Consider the following 14117-nt stretch of genomic DNA (forward strand, 5'->3'; position numbering starts at 1 on the left):
ACATACACATATTAACATCTGCTAGACTACACTATATGATGTAAAGACACAGCAACTAAAAAAAGAACATGGAAAAATCAAAATAAGAAAGCTTGGTTGAATTTCCTTTTTTTAAATGAATTTTAAAACATTTTTAAATGAGGCACTTCAAAAACAAATTTCCTTTCAGAATTCATGCAATCTCAGACCAGCCTACAATCCCCCTTAACTACCTATCTATCTTATACCTGTATATGGTTACATTTTAACACATTCCCATGTTATGATCAAATGCTCTATAGAGGATGCAAAACACTTACATTTCATGGCTATCCCAAACACTCAAGTAGTAAACAGACACAGAGAGAAGCAACGTTATCACTCAACTAATGTTTAGACTAGTGTAAGGGTTCCCATTTATAGTATGTTGATGACACACACTCTCTCCCTCTCTGACTCATTCTCCTCATTCAGAAAAAGTACGCCCACACACCCCCAAGCCCCCAGAAACAAAATCTAAACTATTATCTTCTTCTAAAGAACTCAAGCTCATCAGTTTTCCATTTTGTGCACTTGGTTCAACATCAACTCATGTTCTATTTTTTCCCCTTTTTTTCTTCGATTGCCCTTCTGCTCTGCCTCACTTAGTCCTGTGTCTCCTCTAGACTTCCACCTCTGATGAGTATACACCATTAAAGTGGGAATGAAAGTAAACTGGTCATGCAGTGGATTACATACACAGTGGGTTAGTAAAACCACATTCTACTGTTATAATTATGTCATGTTAGAACACAGTGGACGTGCATAGCTATTGCATTCGGCACATGGCTCACATTAGTATATATGAAAAGAGTTATACTTGGAGTATTATTTATTGAAAAGCTTTGGAGTTAGCCATCATGTAGCGTACCACCATTAAAGTACTTTGTAAGGACAACACACATGTGGTCCTCAGTCTACTCCTTTTGGCGCTAACATGCTACTTAAAAAAAAGAGGCCCTTGTTTGTGTAAGCAGGCCTACAGGCTAATGTTCATGTTAACACACAATAAGGTAGAGATGTAATTTGGCATCTGTTCACATACTAATACACAGTATAATGTTGCCATAGGAACATTACATCTTGTCTAAAATTTATACAATTTTCATTGTCATGATTTTTCCCAAAATAAAGGTTAGCATGAACCATACTTTCAACATTTTAAATTTAAATTTAAATTTAAATTAAATATGCATAGTAAAATGTCTAATCAAAAAATTGGCAAATATGGAAAATAAGACTATATACCCATGATAACTAATTATCCTCTACACTAACAGCTTATATTCCTTTTTACAAACAAACAAGGTACTTGTTTAGAAATCCATATAGAATCCATATTTTCGAAAAAAATGTGTCCGATTATATAGAATGTTCAACGCTGTTAGAATTGCTGAAGAACTTCTTTTGATGAAAAATAGTATGTGTGTGTGTAATCTCTTTCACACACAGTTTAAAACATATGCCCCAGTCTACCCTTGGCTCCTCACTGTCTTCCTCACCCACGCATCACCCCCTTGACACCCTCTGACACCCTCTGACACATCAACTTAAAATTTCTACTCAGACTCTCCATACACATGCGCACACACGCGCACACACACACACACATTCTCTCTCTCTCTCTCTCTCTCTCTCTCTCTCTCTCTCTCTCTCTCTCTCTCTCTCTCTCTGTCTCATTTCCCATTAAATTTTTTTTCTCACTGAAAGGAACAAAAAAGGAATAAGACTGATAAGAGTAGCAAGACTTTTAGCGCTGTGTGTGGTCATGTGTGGCCTACGAGCTGTTCAGGAAGTGGCTGGATGACAAGGAAATACAGCACAGTTTAGAATAGAATCTGCCTGTTAACCGTTCTGTAGCATTTCTCATCTCAATACACTATGCTAGTTAAAACATGTTTTAGACACAATACCCAAGCGGAAGTACATACTTTAGCCAGCTTGCAGTTAGCAAGCTTGCAGGGGTGGTTTGAAGTGGTACTGGCTGGTACTGTTTCAGCTCTGGAATAAAAAATAACCATACTAATGTGCAAATAATCAATGGCTTGTTGTGTCAGAATCAAGTATATGGTGTATTCTTAAGCAGCAAGATGTTTATGTAACACTTCACACACATACACACACACACACAAACACACACACACACACTGTATGTACATATATATAGTATGTATGGCTACCAGATATGGCAAATTCAAGAATAGCAGACAGGAAAATAAGTTTTATTTAACTTTAATTTATCTATCTATTGCCTCCAATAAGGCACTTAACACCCCAGATGGCACTTGCTTATGGATCAATAAAATACAGATCCTAGCATTTTGCGCTTTCAAAATTGATTAAAATGTATATATATATATATATATATATATATATATATATATATATATATATATATATATATATATATATATATATATATTAATCCATTTTGAAAGCGCAAAATGCTTACTTATTACCTATGTTACTTTTAACTTTTTATGTTTATTTGTGTTTATTTTAATGCATAAAAAATGTTTAGATGCCTAATGCTATTATTAAGAGGCAACTGCTACTATTAAGTTGCAACTCAGTTATTGAAATGTGTATCAAGTGCTCACGTTCTGTCCCAATAACATGTCTTTTCCAGAGGTTCACAGAAAATGAAAGATGAATTTCTCTCACTGTAGCTTACTTGAATCCCTAGGGAGAAGAGTGTGCTGTGTTTAGCCTCATGTGGGAGGGTGCTGTGAGGCATTCAGATTGAGCAGGAATGCATGATCGAGCAGAAAAGCAAACAGCTTAATTTCCTCTATAAATAAACTGATCATAGTTGGGAATACACGACTAACATCGCAAGCCATCTAAAAGACGTCATCAATCCTATATGGTTTGGCATGACATAAATCCATTACAAGTGATTTCTGAACACTTCCTTTATACACTTCCTTTGTAATCAATTACGTGACATGAGCTACGACTGTCCACAAGCTACATCTGCCTATTTCCTTGGAAAGGTCTGCAAATAGAGCAGTCAGTAGCCTACAAAAGCACAAAACCTACATTACACTCTCATTACATCACAGACCATTACACAGTATCTTTCTATGGTATGATCACATAGAAGATTAAACATTATGTTTCCATCTGGTGAGGAAAGACTGGAAACAAAGGCTCAGTGACAAAAGCAGGGAATTCCTACTTTTGCTTAGAGGTACAAGGAAGACACAATAATGTGGTAATTTTAGACTGCTTAAGATTAGGGTCCGAAGTTGGACAAACTACATTATGGGAAAGTTTTCACAATGTCAGACAGCCATAGCCCATCATATCCCTCGTGAGCAGTCCAGCTGTTTTATCTTTGTTGAAAGAGAGTTCAACCTCATTATGAAGCCAGCTGTGAAAGCACATTATAACAGTTTTCAGCTATATATCAAATAATGCTGGTTATTGTTCACACTTGGGTCATTATGAATGATTATACAGTATTCTAGTCTAGTTTGTCCAGACAGGGCAGGGTTAGTCACACAGGTCTATTACAACTGTATGCCTCCCCCACATAGCCCACACAAACACTCACACAAGCTCGCACACACATTTTTTGGGGATGACCCAAATGTCTGCCATACTCATCAGTGAGTCTCATTTTTGTTGAGGCCTGCACTGACGACAGCATGAGAGTTCACTGGATTGTTCCTGTGACGCAATAGTTTGGACAGCGGCATCTTTGTTCCGTGACAGTTATACCCCTGCTTTACAAATTCTGTAGCCTCCAGCCACTGGAATGTGAACCTGGCACAGCACACGTGTGTGAACGCGTGTGAGAAAAAGCTGTAAGATTAAAACCTTTGCAGGGTCCTTTTGAAATAAGTCATGATATAAAATGTTCAGTGCTTTCAATAATATTCTTAACTAAATGTTGTATATCTAGTCTATATAGTTTAGAAAACAATTTCTTTTAGAGCTGTATTACAATGTTATTTAAAACAGATAAATACTTTTACTAAAAATTTAGCACTGGACTGAAACATTCTGTACAATTCACATTACATTTGTGTAACCTAGACAGAACTAGACTTAACATTGGTCTGAGAAATTGTTGGTTGGTAATATTTTTGCTTCAGAAACACTGTACTTTCTAATTTTGCATGTTTACATTCCTGCTGCTGTTCAGCTGTAATTGATTCCACATGGGAGCCTTAACAAGCAGAGCCAAGAAAACCTGCTACTGCTTTAGGAAATGTCTCATAAAAAACGGACAGTAAAACACCGCTTTACTCCTTTCATGCTTAATTTATGTAAATGTTCACTCTTTTTTCAATGTTCTGAACTGTTTCTTCTGTGTGTTTCTTCTGTGTGATGATAAATGAACTGTCAGCCTTTGAAGTTAAATTTGACTTTAAGTTTCAAGTACTGTTGGCAGGAAAAGGTCAGTCACTGAGGGAGGCAGACTTTGCCACCTAAGCTCTCTTTTGTGACTCATAATTGTCTTTAATGATTCAGAAGATAGCATCTTTTAGAAATGTCTTTGAAGTGATTTCTCTGTGCTTTTACTTACCCAGCAAAGAAAGCCTGAAATCCAAATTCCACATTGGAATGCAATGACATGCACCAAGACTTTTTTTTAATGTGGTTTGTTTTTAAGCAACTTATTTTAGCTTCTGAACAATGTCACCTAAATGTACTGAAAATGCGTTGGGTAAACATTCAAAGGGAGTTGTGTAATGGAAAACGAACCACAGATCAAAACAAAATATCTCTTCTGCAAACTTCTCCTGCTACACTGTAAAAAAAAAAAGATTCTATTTTGTTCCCCAACACACAGAGTGAAATGTAAAGGGCATACAATGGCCCTGAAGATCCAGTTGTATACCTTAACCACTTGATACAGCAAGGCTTTTTTATTCTTACACAAACGGTTAACTATATGAAACTATAGCAACTGCAATTACTGTCCTGGGATTAATAAAGTATTTGATTGTAATTCTGATTATTACACACTAAGGCATATTATTCAGTAACTATAGGGAATTTTCTACAAACTGGTGGAGCAATTATTTTGTAATACATTTTGGACCCACCAGTGGACCATAGCCTGTTTAATGGGATAAAGGAGTATGTTTGTACCATTTCACAACCTAACAAATTTTAAATAGAACTATATTATTAAACATCTGGAGGCAAGAGAGTGAATAGAGACAATTTTATTGCAATGCAAATTCAATGCTCAAGCTGATCATTACGATATGAATCTAAATATCAATAGAATATCATAATACTTTTACTGTAGACATTGTGTGACATTAATCACACTTCTACAAATTGTGCTTCATTTACAAAATGGTATGGTGTGTTTAATTCCTATGAATGTGTCATAAAGCTTACTTATACATCACTGACTAGTCACCTTTCTATAGATCTTGATTTGTTCCTTACAGAGACACATACTCATACAGATGGGCACACAGACATTAAATAGGAGGGGATTTCCATTTTCATCAGCTCGTTTTTCAACGCTAATCCACTTGTCAATGACGTATGGCATGTGTGGAATGTTAGAGAGAGGCAAAAAGTTAGAGAGAGAGGAAGGAAAGTGGGAAAGAGGGTGGGTGATAAATGACTCAACTTGCCTTTTTATTAGGGAAATATTGGCATTTCTGTTGCAGTGTAAATTTACTTCTAGTGTGACCAACATCTTTACATTAAGAAGACATTTGAACATTTATGATATTTATTTACTATTTTACTATTCTACTTCTAATTTATTGCAAGATTTACCAGGTGCGCTGAATAAAACCTGTTTCTCTGAAATTGTTGTAGTAATTTATGCTATAAAATATCACATTTATAATGTGATATTTTGCCTATAACCACCATATCAGTTATGAGCTTATTACAATCAAAGAGCGCTCTCTAGTGTTTCTCTTTTCAAATTGAACTCTCTGTAATGCAATTGTGAGGTACAAAATAGTCAAAGTCAAATTCCAGGACAGCAGAGAACAGTACAGTACAGTAAATAAGAAACTATATAAACAATGTACAATAAATTATACACCCATTAAGTGCATTAAAAAATAGAGAGTAGAAAAGATCTGGTATGGTGGCCAGTGATTCTGAATGTGATTTCACATTCATGAAACATTTTAGTTAGTAATGTACATTTTAGTTAGTATGTAATACAAATATATATATATATATATATATATATATATATATATATATATATATATATATATATATATATATATATATATATAGTATTCTTTTGTCTTACCCCAACTTCATAACTTGCTAGAAGACTTAGGTGCTGGTCAGGTGTGTAATTTGGGGCAAACAGCTTACCTTTGCCCCTGCACTGTTATTTGCATTTGTTTTTATTGTTTTTTTAATTAATTCTAAGAACATATTTGATTATTTGGTGTAATGTCTATTTATTGTAGAGAGGCAAACTCTTGAATAAATGACAAAATGTCAAGGCTGTGGACATTTGTTGTTTTTTTTCAGTTGTGGTTCTACATGTTTGTAAATTCACTAGCTTGTTAATATAATATGTTTTTCTATCCTTTATATCCATAATTTAAATCTGAAACATTGTTGCATCTGAAATCTAATGGCATATCTGGGTTTTAATCTTAATAATAAAACTGGACTGGACTTGTGCACTTTACAGGAAAGGCTAGAGCAGACACTCTACTTGCTTAGGAGACTGCAGTGGCATCAGACATATTTTTACTTATTGCAGGTTTTTCCTTACTGCTGCTTTTTGACTGTACAACCAGCAATGCTCCACAAGCACATACAGAATGAAAACTGTAACTTTAGCACTTCTACCAGTAGACCCTCCACAAGCAGACCACATGCAGAATGTAGACTGTAAATTTAGCATTGCTCCTATGAGTATGACTTAAATTAATGTCAACCGGGTGGAGAAGAAGGCCTAAGTGAAGTCAATGCATTATAGCAGTGTTTGTCAACCCTGGTCCTGGAGGCATCCTGTATTGCACATTTTAGTGGTTTTCCTGCAACTCTGAAAATTAACTGATTAGTTCAATTAGGTGTGTTGGAAGAAATAAAGCACTAAATGTGCAGGCCAGGATGCCTCCAGCACCAGGGTTGAGAAACACTGCTTTGTAATGAGGAGAAAATTAATCTTTATGTGAAATGTGTCAAAGTTGCCAATATAGTCATATCTGTAACATAGGGGTTGTAGCAGAATAATTCATGTAGCAGAACAAAGCAGACAGTCAAAACCAGACTAAACAACATTAAACTTTAATTAAACATGAACTGGAGATAAGCCTCAGATGAAGGGTGGAGCTTAGCCCTTAGACATTGGATAACATGACTTGTGCATGAGCTCCCCACTGAGGCCAACAGAGGGTGACATTACAATTCCTTTGTCTGTTCCTTTTATAACCCAAATAATACCTGCTCTATGGTAATCATGATCCCTGAGGAACAGGGCAAAAAGGGACTAACTAGCATTTACAATTGCAAAGAACTGAAGAGACAACCTGTAAGGTCTGCATAATGTTTATCAGTATAATTTTAATGTTTATCTGACCAAATAAGAAAATAGAAAATTGAGTGTAAAACACCTGTGGATGATGTTTCCACAAACCATGTCTGGATATGGACATTGAGGAGCTGAAATATGAAACAGTTGCTTGTGCATTAAAAAGAATATTTCTAAAAATGTGTCCAAATATGAATATGTATATATACTGCCTTTTTTATAAACAGCAAAATTGCATGTACAGATGTTATATGTTACAAATGTGTAGATGGGATAATAAATAAATCGGGCATCTGCCATTAAACTTATATTTCAGTGTTCGATTTAGACAATAAAGCCTCCTGAATCTGGGCCTCCAATAACAAATTGGGTTTTTGATTAAACTTGGATAAAAGCTGTATGCCATATTAGTTTCACTGCCTTTAAACACTGTGTCCGTACCATAGATAGTTGCATTTACAGGTCATGAGACAGCAGACTGTAAAGATAAGCAGCAGAAATCGCGTGAAAACTTAAGTTAGTTTAGTTATATACCAGCATAACTGCTGCATAATTACATTTTACTCGATAATTGTAACAGTTTTTAAATAACACTATCATAAGTGACATTTAGGTAATGTACCATAAGAATCACCTTAAAGATTTCTACCATGTCATTTTATAAATCCACTGTGAGACCTTTCTTTAAACTATGTCTGAAAATGGACAATGAGGAGCTAAGATATGAAACTGCTGCTTGTGACTTTCATAATACCTCCAATGTCCAAATAAGGATATGTATATATTTCTTGTGAATATATTTATTTAGTTACAAATTGTTTCAAACATCCAAACAGGTCTGTAGTGTCCAAACAGGTTGTTAGAAACAGGCCATTTAAAAACAATCTAAATTCAGAGTAATTTTAATGTAATATTTTAAAGGACACATCAGAACTGTTATTTCTTTAAATAACAGTCTAAATTCATAGTGGCAATAAAAGTGATTTTTTTAAAGAACCTTTATTACTGAAACATCAGAATGGACTAATGTTAATGGAGTGGCACATAAATATTCACTATAATTATAAAGGGAAATGTGAATATCTAAATGTAAAGTGAAAAAAAATATTAAATACAAAAATATGATAATAGCTGAGGGGGTTAATGTCACCAAGATGTATGAAAAAAAGATGTATTAAAATTAAATTAAAAAATTTAATTCAAAACATGTACTAAAAGGAAAGGGTTTCTTTAGTGTAGTAGTCATCAACTTTGCCTCACATGTGAAAGGCCCTGCTTCAAGAAACCAGGAATAAGACTTTATTTGATCCAGGTTAACTGGCTTTACTTCATACATTTTCTTTAGCTGCTAAATAAATCAGCATAGGTGTTTCTGTAGTTTAGTGCTCATCATATTTGTCTCTTATGCAAAAGTTTCCCACTTCATAACTGACCGAAACAAATTGTTTTCTAGAATACTCTGTGGAACTTTTGTTTATTTCAGCAGCACTGGCCAATATTTACAATTGCTGGTGAGAATACAGAATCAAATTTGAAAGAGGGAGTCCAAAAGTTCCTTAATTGTAGTGGTTTGTTTGTTGTGCTATAAAGTCCTGCAAAATCAACATTATTTCCAACTTCAGGCAGCCTGAATTTGGATTCACTAGCAGAGGGGCATTGTTGATTTCAGGAGGTGGTGGCATAGCTGAGAAAGGCATTAAATGTTTACCTGAAGTGGTTGTTTGATGGAGACCCGTAGATGTTGAAGATTCTCCTGCCGAAGAAAGTTTTGATAACATTTCAAGTGTGGAGACAGCTCTGCATGGCAACTTAGACTGCTATTCATTTCCAGAGGTCTGGAAAGCATCCCCTCCAAGTTACATATTGAATTCCATGAGTACATCCTTCTCATGCTTGTGTTCAAAGGTTTTCATGCATGGGAGATGCATTTCGTGCATACTTCTTTTTTAAAACAATTTCTAGAACAGTTTGCTTTCGTGAAGTTTCTGTAGTGTAGTGGTTATCACGTTTGCCTCAAACGCGAAAGGTCCCCGATTCAAAACCGGGCAGAAACACTCTTGATTTATCCAAATTAACTGCCTTTTCTCAAAATCTTTTTAGCCGCTCATTCCAAAACTTGTGCCTTTTCATTGTTTTTGACATCTGCGTGAAACATTTACTAACAGGACATGGGTTTCTTTAGTGCAGTGGTTATCAAGTTTGCCTCACATGTCAAAGACCCTGCTTCAAGAAACCAGGAATAAGACTTTTTATTTGATCCAGGTTAACTGGCTTTACTTCACACATTTTCTTTAGCTGCTAAATAAAGAAGCATAGGTGTTTCTGTCATTTACTGCTCATCATATTTGTCTCTTATGCAAAAGTTTCCCACTTCATAACTGACCGAAACAAATTGTTTTCTAGAATACTCTGTGGAACTTTTGTTTATTTCAGCAGCACTGGCCAATATTTACAATTGCTGGTGAGAATACAGAATCAAATTTGAAAGAGCGATTCCTAGAGTTCCTTAAGTGTAGTGGTTTGTTTGTTGTGCTACAAAGTCCTGCAAAATCAACATTATTTCCAACTTCAGGCAGCCTGAATTTGGATTCACTAGCAGAGGGGCATTGTTAATTTCAGGAGGTGGTGGCATAGCTGAGAAAGGCATTAAATGTTTACCTGAAGTGGTTGTTTGATGGAGACCCGTAGATGTTGAAGATTCTCCTGCCGAAGAAAGTTTTGATGACATTTCAAGTGTGGAGACAGCTCTGCATGGCAACTTAGACTGCTATTCATTTCCAGAGGTCTGGAAAGCATCCCCTCCAACTTACATATTGAATTCCACGAGTACATCCTTCTCATGCTTGTGTTCAAAGGTTTTCATGCATGGGAGATGCATTTTGTGCATACTTCACTATTTATGTAAAGCTGCTTTGTGACAACAACAGTTGTAAAAAGAGCTATACAAATAAATCTGACTTGACTAAAGCATCTGCAACTGTTTTTAAATGCTTAAATAAAAAAATAGGTTTCAATACTACCTCAAATACCTTAAATGTTTCTCAGTTTATATCCTTAAACATTTTTATGATCCAACATCTCATTCTGGGTTTCTGTGTGGTCTCAACAGCCCTTCAGTGTGTAATGTACCTGGGGTGTCACATCCTTAGCGGTAAAGTTGCTGTTGCGCCATTTCATTTATGAGGATAAGAGCTTTACTTTAGAACAGCTAAATCAAAGGATCTCCAGGTTTAAGAAAGGGCAATGAAAAATAGACTAAGCATCATTCTCAGTTTAAGATCCTCTGAAAAATCTGACCTCACAAATGTGGTGCCTTTTGCAAGTTTGACCTTTTTTAGTGGGAGATTGCATTGACAGAAGATCAGCACAGTTATGCTGCATGAGATTGGAGGCAAAGCACAACCCGCTCAAGAGGCAAGAACATGTGGTATGCAACTTTAAAAATATTGCTAAAACACTCACTTAAAACATCAGGTTCAGGAAATCTATCATTTCAAACTTGCCAATCCTTTATGTAGAAAATGGAGATTGGTAATGCATATCCTGTCAGCACTGGATCTTTGAGAAAGTCACTGGTGGTATTGGATTCCTGTGATGAAACACTAATGTCCCCACATGTTTTAAGGAACATGGGTTGGAGTTTGTTGGTGTTTACTTGGTTCAGCACAAGTCTGATTACTTTTACATTTTGGATGTTTTGGGTATGTTGCAGTAATAGATCTATCCCAAGATTGACACTAAACATACATTGATTATTTTTACTCATTTTAGTCTCAGGAATGGTTCACTGGAATCCTGAATAATGAAGCTCATAAGTTTACAATCACTAAATCTCTACTTTTCTGTACTGGGAGTGCACACTAGTAAAGGAGGGTCAGGCCATAGGATGGGACAGTTTAAAAAGTTTTATTGATCTCACCATAATGTTCTGCTGTCTTCTTCTATTTCCCAGGAGCCATGTCTGCAGTGTGGGTCAGTGGGTGGTGGTTTAGAAGAAGGATGGGCTTACTGAGCATGTCTTTAAAGACATGCCTGGAATTCTGGGTAATGTGGACTGTACGATCTGGAACCGTTCTAGGGGGTAAACCAGGGTTGTACAGAGAGCTAAATGGGTATTCACAACATTTATTTAGTGTTGAGATGGCCTGTGTATTGCAATGTGATGTAGAATGTGAAGTAGTGGTGTTCACTTAGTGGAAGTCTTCGCATTCACTGTTCATGGTTAATGGTAATTGGACACTGCAATTACAAATGGTTTGATCCATCATGTTAAAGAGGACTGATTGTGCTGTTTTTGTTTTCCCACCAGCTCAGAGGTCATACTTCTGTAAAGACGGGTCTGTTTTTGTTTTCCTGGCTGGTATTCTTTTGAATAAAGTTACTGAGTCTAAGTTTGTGTAAGCCAATAAATGTCCTGATTGACTCCACAATGTGCCTCCTTGCCTTGCCTTTGGTCACACCCTGACAATTCCTTCTTGATGTTTTGCTGTGTTCTTTCAGTTGAGAACTGAGTATTTTTGCGTATGTGGTGAAGCAAACCAAAGACTATGAAATGATCAGTTTAGATGATGCTGCAGATGTCAGGTCAGTTCATTTACTGTCAACTGTCATGGCGGGTTTGGCGAGACACAGATTCATCGTTTAAAAGGTGAGTAATGAATTACTTTCAAATGTGTAACTTAACAGCTAGTAGGACTTTAGCTAAACACATAACTAGCTGTATATCCTGTTCTGTCTGAGAGGTGACGTTTCTAGCGTTAACAAGGGTGTTGTTAGCCAATTACAGGAAGTCAGTGCCGTATGCTGAAAAACAGCACCACATCATGATGTTCCCACCTCCAAACTTCACTGTTGGTTTGGTGTTTTTGGGTGATATGCAGTGCCTTTTGTTCTCCAAACATGGTGTGTATTATGGCCTTCAAAGAGTTAAATTTTGGTCTCATCTGACCAGACTATATTCTCCCAGTATTTCACAGGCTTATCTTCATGTTGTTGAGAACTTTAAATAAACTTCAACATTCACACATTGAACCAACTGATATTTTTTTGCACTAAGTGGCAGGATTGCTTTCCAGTTATTGATAGGTTTTAGCTGGTGTCCTGACTTTCCATGGTTTTTGCACCTCTCTTTCTTCATGTGTTCAATACTTTTTCCCTGTGTCATCGTACTGCTTGTAGTAATGAGACATGATTTTCTGGAGCTGACGCTGACGCTCGTCTCCTGCCACTGGAGTGAACCTATAAGCCAGCAAGTCACTTGCTCATTGTTTGTTAGCATTATCTCAATGTTCTTACTCTCTGTTTAGACGTTTTAATATTAGTTTGGTCTTACTTATCTTTCCAATACTTTTCTAATCTGATGTGTCGCTTAGCTTGTAAGTGATTCTGTGTTATTAACTGCATCCGCAAACCGGTTCAAGGTCCTCAGCCTGTCATCTTTGCCTCCCTCGCCTTTCCCCAAAACCGAGGAACACTACAAAGGGCGGTATTCTCATTATTGGAGATTCCATTGTTAGACATTTAAAAGTGTCTAAGGGTAATGCCACGGTTTCCTGTCTTCCAGGTGCCGGCGTATTGGATGTCACCCTCTGGTTGCCTGCGGCGCTTCAGCAATGCGGGAACCCCAGCACCATCCTCCACGTGGGGACAAACGGCACCTCTGCCCAGCGCAGCGAAGGAAATGAGGTAAGCCTGTGTGTGTCTTTATTCTGTGTAATTTCAGTTGGTCTGTGTATGTTGGTTGTCTTGGCCTGTGCTCACTCTGACGCTTGACATTATGTGATTAAAATCTTGGCAAAGTGTGAATTAAACAGAAACACAAGACTTGGTGTGTTTAAACACCGTCTTCCTCTTTTTATTTGTTTCATCTTCTTTTTTTTGTAGGTCTTTTGCAGTGTCTTGGCAACTTTACATCCACTATTCCCAATAACTGCCTTGTCTTAATTACTTTATGCACTTAAGAAATAACTACCTGAAACAATTAGCTATCATTTTAAAGCTTTAGTTCTCTTAATTTTCAGAGTACAACTCAGGAGGACAACGTCATCTGCAAACAACAGAGAAGCTGCCCTCACCCCACTGCCAGAAGCCCTCTTGCCCCAGGCTACACCTTGCTATCCTGTCCATGAATATCAAACAAGAGTGGAGACAAGGTGCAGCTCTGACGGAGTCCAGTGGCTACACTGAACAAGCTTGAGAATACAGACACAGCTCTCACACAGAGAGTACAAGGAAAGCATGGCTTGCGTCAGCAAACCTGGCACCCAATACTCCCAGTGCACCTCCTCCAATATGTTTCAGGGAACATGGTTGTAAACCTTCTCCAAGTCCACAAAATACATGTCGACTGCAGTGGGATACTCCCATGCCCCCTCAACTATCTGAGAAAAGGTGAAGAGCTGCTCCACTATTCCACAGCCAGAACAGAATCCGCACTGCTCCCCCTTCATCTGAGTATCAACTATCGGGTAGATTCTCCTTTCCAGTACCTGAGATACACTTTCCTGGAGAAGCTGAGGAGTGTGATGCCACGATAGTCCCCTTTCTTGAAAATGAGCGCCACCACGCCAGTTTTCAGAGGCACAGTTCCCGAGGCCTATGCAAC

At 37.0% G+C, this 14117-nt stretch overlaps 1 non-coding gene across 1 annotated transcript; it reads left to right on the forward strand.

Annotated features, from left to right (window-relative positions):
* Positions 1-9494: 9494 nt before the first annotated feature.
* trnal-caa (transfer RNA leucine (anticodon CAA)) lies at positions 9495-9567 on the forward strand. Its single transcript has one exon. It is a non-coding gene; the product is annotated as a tRNA-Leu (tRNA).
* Positions 9568-14117: the final 4550 nt, after the last annotated feature.

This window comes from Salminus brasiliensis, chromosome 3 (genome assembly GCF_030463535.1).
Source record: "Salminus brasiliensis chromosome 3, fSalBra1.hap2, whole genome shotgun sequence".
NCBI classification, from domain to species: domain Eukaryota; kingdom Metazoa; phylum Chordata; class Actinopteri; order Characiformes; family Bryconidae; genus Salminus; species Salminus brasiliensis.